This window comes from Parus major, chromosome 3 (assembly GCF_001522545.3).
Source record: "Parus major isolate Abel chromosome 3, Parus_major1.1, whole genome shotgun sequence".
Classification (NCBI taxonomy): Eukaryota; Metazoa; Chordata; class Aves; order Passeriformes; family Paridae; genus Parus; species Parus major.
The window spans coordinates 97,368,979-97,374,978 of NC_031770.1; the positions used below are offsets into that span (position 1 = coordinate 97,368,979).

Below are 6,000 nucleotides of genomic sequence, written 5' to 3' on the forward strand. Positions count from 1 at the left end.
CTTCATTGCTAACATCACTTGCGAGTCAGATATATACACAAGAAAACAAAAAAACCATAGATTTATGTTGTCTGTTGCACTGGAGAAACACAAGGGGAAATTCTGTTTGACAGGCAAAAAAAAGAAAACAAAGAGGAAAGAATTCTTATTTCAAAATCTCTAAGTGGATTAAAGTGACAGGGAACAAATGACTACAAGCCTCAGAAGCTGAGGACTTCCATTTCTAGGTGTGCTGGTGTTTCTATTATGAGCCTCCACTTCAAATATAACTACAGAAACTAAATTGATTTTCTGGTTTTATGACCTCTTTAAAGGCACATTAATGTTCTACATAACTGAGTATTTGCACAGTACTTTATTATGTGAAATACCATTAATTTCAATGGGAGTTTGTGTAGTATGGTAACGATGTCATTAAACAGTGCTGTTAAACTCATTGGGCTATTTACCATCCTGAATTACACCTGGACACCCCCTTCCCCTGAGCAGCACGGCCTCTCCCACACCTCTGTACCTGAGTCATACAGTGTGCCCCTGCTTCCCCTGGCTAGCAGGGGACAAAGACCAAAGCTCAGCAGCTGCAGGTAATGACTAACAGGAGGTTTTGAGCATGGTCCGTGCTATATCCATCTGCACAAGAGCAAGATTTTCCCAAAAGACACAGAGCATTACTGTGTGCCTATGCCACAAGCTGGAATGGCTTCATTTAACACTCTATCCTAAAATGTCCAAGGTTTATTCTCACGACACCTTTATGAAGAAGAAAAAAAGCAACTTAATTCCCTGGGGTTAAACTGATGCACCTACAGACGATATGATCTGCACATAGCAAATTCCTTCAGCAGGCTGCGGCCTGAGCAGCATCCTGACTAGGAACTGATTTACAGACCCACTACCAATGTAACCAGTGGGAACATTAGTATATTATTTATTTTATAGGTGATTATTTCCATTTTAATCCATGGATAATAACTTGCATGTTCATGAATTTGCAAGACTTTGCTCCTTTAATGTTGAGGCATACACTGCATCTTCAGGAAATACTTGGAACAGGGGCTTTGAGTAAACTACACCATCCTTGAAGTAGCTTGAGGAAGTATTGTGCTCAGCATCACTCCTCTAAGGTATCGTCAAACCTCTTTCCTGTGTGTGTGTCAAGCTGAGAGAAGGCCTGTTTTCCTTACTGTCCTATCCATTCTGGTTGCCTTGAAAAGAAGAGAGAAATTGATGCACAGATAGATTAGGGAATGAGAGGCTGGAGTGCAGCCTTGCAGGAGGAGATCTGAGACTTTTGATTGATGATAAACTCAATTTGAGCCAACAGTGTGCAGTCAAAAGGACCAGACATATACTTGGAGGGCACTGAGTATGATGTAGATAACTGTGATTGTCCCACGATACTCGGTACTGCTGAGGCCTCACCTCAAGTACTGTGTGTGGCTTTGGGCTTCACAATATCAGTAGGATATAAAAACTTTAAAAAGTGCCCAAAGGAGGACAACAGAGTTGGAGAAAGGAGAGTTCGACAAGACTTATGAGGACTGGCTGAGGATCCTAGGTTTGTTCAGCTCAGAAAAGATAAGGCTGAGCAGTGACCACATTGCTGTCTGCAACCCCCTCAAGGTGCAGAGCAGAGAGGGAGATGATTTCTTTTCCCAGTGTCTCATGATAGAACACATCACATGCAGGTTGCATCTGCAAACTGCATCAGATGAAGCTTGGACTGGATATGAGGAAAAGGTGCTTCACTGAGAGGGAGATTGAACACTGAAAGAAACTCCCCAGGAACAGGTCATCATCCCAGGCCCACTGAGTATTCAAGCAACATTTGAACTACGCACTTACATACCTGATTTAAGTTTCAGGTTTCCCTGTGCAGAATAGAGTTGGACCCAATGGTCCTTGTGAGTCCCTTCCAACTCAAGTTCTTTTATAAATTTATGAAATTACAGACAGCCCCATCCTCAACTTTCCACTTGATCTAGAGGCAGCATGCCAGAACAGGCCAGAAACCAACAAGGGCCTAGTACAAAGGAAGCTCTCACTTTCCACCTTCACATCATGGCTTGTAGCCCTAATCATCTCTTTGACTCTAACCTCTGTCATTTTCTCTCTTTCTAAGTAATGGTGTTTTTCTTTACAATGGTTTCTTCCTGTCCCACTGAAGTCAATGAGAAATAAGATCCAGTTGTTTATTTTTCTTTTTGGTTCTTTTTTTTTTGGTTTTTTGTTTGTTTGGAGTTTTGTTTTATTTTTTATCTAATTTGGATTGCAGTTGTACTGATTGACAGCTTCAACTACTACAACTACAACTGCATTGAATTGCTGCCCAACTCAGTAATCTACTTTGGTGTCTTAATTAACTAGAATCAAATTTGAATTGAATTGCTTTTCTTGGAGATCTTTTAGGGTGGTTGTCAATCCAAAGGTAAAGGCTTTTATAAAATAGCTGCTGCTTTTTATTTTGTACAATTGCTTTAGATAAAGATATTTTTCTTCATCTCTTACCTCTCAGTACTTACATTTTCTTATTTCATATTTCCTTATAGTTCCTTTTTCCATTTTTAATGTATTCTTTTCTCTCTTATTTTTTTAATTAGCTTTCTATTTGAATTTAATTATTTTTTTCTCTTTCAGTTAACTCCTGTCTTACACAGAGCACTATCTCACCACCCCCTTCAATAAAGCTCTGTCTCTCAGCTTCACCTGCCTCTTTGAATTCTCAACTCTAATTTATTTTTTCATTTTCTAATTCCCCTCCCCCCAATAATTCTTTTTTAACTCATGAGTTTCCGTCCCAGACACAGAGCCTAGGTTTTCCCCCTTGTGCTTCCCTTACATCAATGTAATTCTGTGGGTCCTAAATGAGCAATACCAGATCTGTACCCTTGTGGTGTAGAGAAGAGTCAGCCCCACAGAGCAAACCCAGTTGAGAAAAGTGAGATGTTTCCTTTTGAACTCACTGGGAAGCAACTGTTCAAAGTATGACAGATAATAGAAAAAAATTTCAAATTTCTGATTCCATGAAGGGGGAAGAGCATTGCAGTAAGCAGATAATAAATATTCTTTGTATAATAAATATTTATTGTAATAAATATCTATTCCCTACAAACATTTATTTTCCCACTCCTTTCTACAAAGTTCACATATGATGTCTCTTATGGGCACAGATTCTGATCTTGTTTTTACTGCTTTTACACTGTCTCCACTGTGTTAATTTCTGTTCACTTCTCTTGAGTTATTCAGGCGTTAGCAAGAGCAGACTCAGGCTCTCTGTTGGGCTGGGATTTTCTCCTTTTTTTTTTCTTTTACTTTTTAAATTTGATGTCCCAGCTGATCTTCAACAGATGGCTTTTTTCATTTCAGGAGTAGCTTAAGTCTGCACTCTCCAATATACAGCAGTTATCAGTTAATGAGATGACTTGTACCCTTGTCCACACTTGCATCACTACGGCTGCTTAAATGAGCTGATGTGCTGCAACTGAGGATTAAACCATCTTTTTCAATCCTGCATGCACTGCAGCACAAGCTACTCACTCCAGCAACCACAGAAGCGATTGCAGTCCTGGGAAACCAAGATGAGCAGAAGCCCTCGTGCATTAAAGGTAAAGCAACTTCAGCAGTAGAAAAATGAAAAAAGGAACATATCCTCTCCCTGCTGTTCAGATGCTGCTGAAGTCCCCTACCATTTTATTTTCAATTGTATACTGTCTTTTTTTAATTCACCCACCCATGTTTCACTTTTGTAAGGTGGACTGTGAACCTGCCAGAGTTAAAAAGGGTACCCAAAATTCATGTCTGTAGACTACATCATTTCAAAATCATGCACAGAGAGTATTGGAAACATGTTCTAGAAAAATAAAAAAATTCCAAATGTTGGAATACAGTCTTTGGGACTTCATGCTTCCAGGGTGAGGTAACCACCATGAAGCTCAAATGTGAGTTACTTTTATAACAATGCTACATTTGTTGACACCACAAGGAACTCAGAAATTTTGGCAAAACAGTTACAGAGGTTTTAATTCAAGTGTTGCATCCACTCTGATATTCAGCTATAAATTACTACCTGGCCTTTTAAATTGAGGAGCTGAATATAATTACATACATCTTCCGGTTGTTATTGATTACAGAAACACCACAACCTATTTTCACCCTAGGGCTAACTAGGTTCAGATGTACCCTGTCCTTTCTATGCAGACCACAGAAAACAAAGATGCTTTAAGGAATACCTTGAAATTGGTGTCTATTTGTCTGTGCAAAAATATAATTTGTTCAGAGAATCTAAATTAATTGTTCCACTTCCCTGCTGCAGAGATAAAAGTTATTAATGTTTCTTCATATGTGAAGGCAGCATTTGCACTGATGTGGTAACATTTGCCAAAACAAGAAAAATCTTCAGTGGACGAATATTTTTTCTGTCATATGCTATCATTCCCTCCTCTGAAAAAATTCTGGATTAGACTTCTTTGACTTATTGAAGTAGAGACCTAGGGCACAATTCTTATAAGCAGCTTTATGTAGTACAAAGACTCGGCAAGATCCCAACACAGTTCTAAGCACTATACAGACACCTACAGAAAGACAAATCCATATACCCACTCAACCCTGAAAGATATTTATACCAGTGCAAAATGAATGTATTATACTGTCATTCTGGTTTGATGGTAACTGAGGTCCATCAGCAAATTAATTGTGTGCAGCATCAAAATAGTGCTGAGGGACACAACAGTCCCTGCCCTGGCGGCTTCACAACTACTTTTCCATCCTTTCCCTGTTACACTTGTGTGGGCTCTACACACAGGCACCAAGTCTTCAGACTTAGAAAGGATTCAAAATAAAACACACCAAAACAAAAACCCCATTGTGTACTTTCTGATTAATTTTTGAGTGCACCTGAAGCAATTACAAGGGTAGTCCTGGTATTCTTCATAGAGTCTGTCCCTTAATGTGCACCATAATTAGAGGAAACTTGGATCCCAACAGACATGGTTTCTAAAGACTTGAGAGATTGGCAAGGGAGGGTGGGGAGCAGGGAAACAAGGAAGGTCATTAAACATAGGCAAGGCAGCTCTGCTTGCCCCTCTCAGCACAGACCAATGCAAATATGTGGTCTGAAAATTAACACAGTTAGGAAGGAAACATCCCACAGGGAGAATCAATACCCAGCAAAGGATAATGGGAACCCTGTGCAAGCAGCTGTGATCTGCCCTCTGAACATTAGCACCTGTCGAGGACAGCAATCAATGCTGGTCAATGGGCAGCTCTCCTTACAGCTCAATTCAGTGATCGTTAGCTGGAACCAACACGGTGGCACCCCGTGCTGCCAAATGGTGTCCCTTTCTTGCTAAATGCAGATGGACAATGACTTCCCCAAACAATTGGCACTGATCTTTTAATCTTCTGGTTTGGCTTTTTGCAGTATACGAGGAGGATCCATAGAATCCACAACTAGAAATTAAGTTATTCAGCCTAATTTCAGAATGTGTCAAGGCATGACAGGCACTTCAATTGAGCCACAGCAAGGAATTTGGGTTTAACCATTTCCATCATGGTGCCATGTTTGTCTTGTACTTTATGATTATTATTAATGAGTTTTATTTATTACCTTTCCAAGAACAGTAGAAGAGCTGAACTGGAGACGGACCAAGCAGGTTGGTATTTGAATTATTCTCCACAGGACAGAGAAATTTTGCAGGCAGTGACCTTTATATCTCAATTGCATCACTGAAGACTGCCTTTGTGCACATCTCCATACAACCACACTGGGACATAGTAAAAAGGGAGGAAATAGATATAAGCAAAGAATCATCTCTTTCATGGGGTCCATTGGACAGGATAAGGAATTAGCCTGATGTCGTCAGCAACAGGTCCTGAGAACATTTCCTTCATTCAGAAGGACCTTCTTGTCTCTGGTACAAGTAATAACAAACAATATCAAGGTCTGCAGATATTTTAGAAATTTTAAACATGTCATTTTGACCCATGACTGTATGAATCCTC

The 6,000-nt window shown here is 39.8% G+C and overlaps 1 long non-coding RNA gene across 1 annotated transcript in view; it reads left to right on the forward strand.

The window, feature by feature from the left end:
- Positions 1–5,154, forward strand: part of LOC117244091 — a 29,637-nt gene extending 24,483 nt beyond the window's left edge. The window contains exon 4 of the long non-coding RNA XR_004496519.1: positions 3,524–5,154. This is a non-coding gene — a long non-coding RNA (uncharacterized LOC117244091). The remainder of the gene's footprint in view (positions 1–3,523) is intronic.
- Positions 5,155–6,000: the final 846 nt, after the last annotated feature.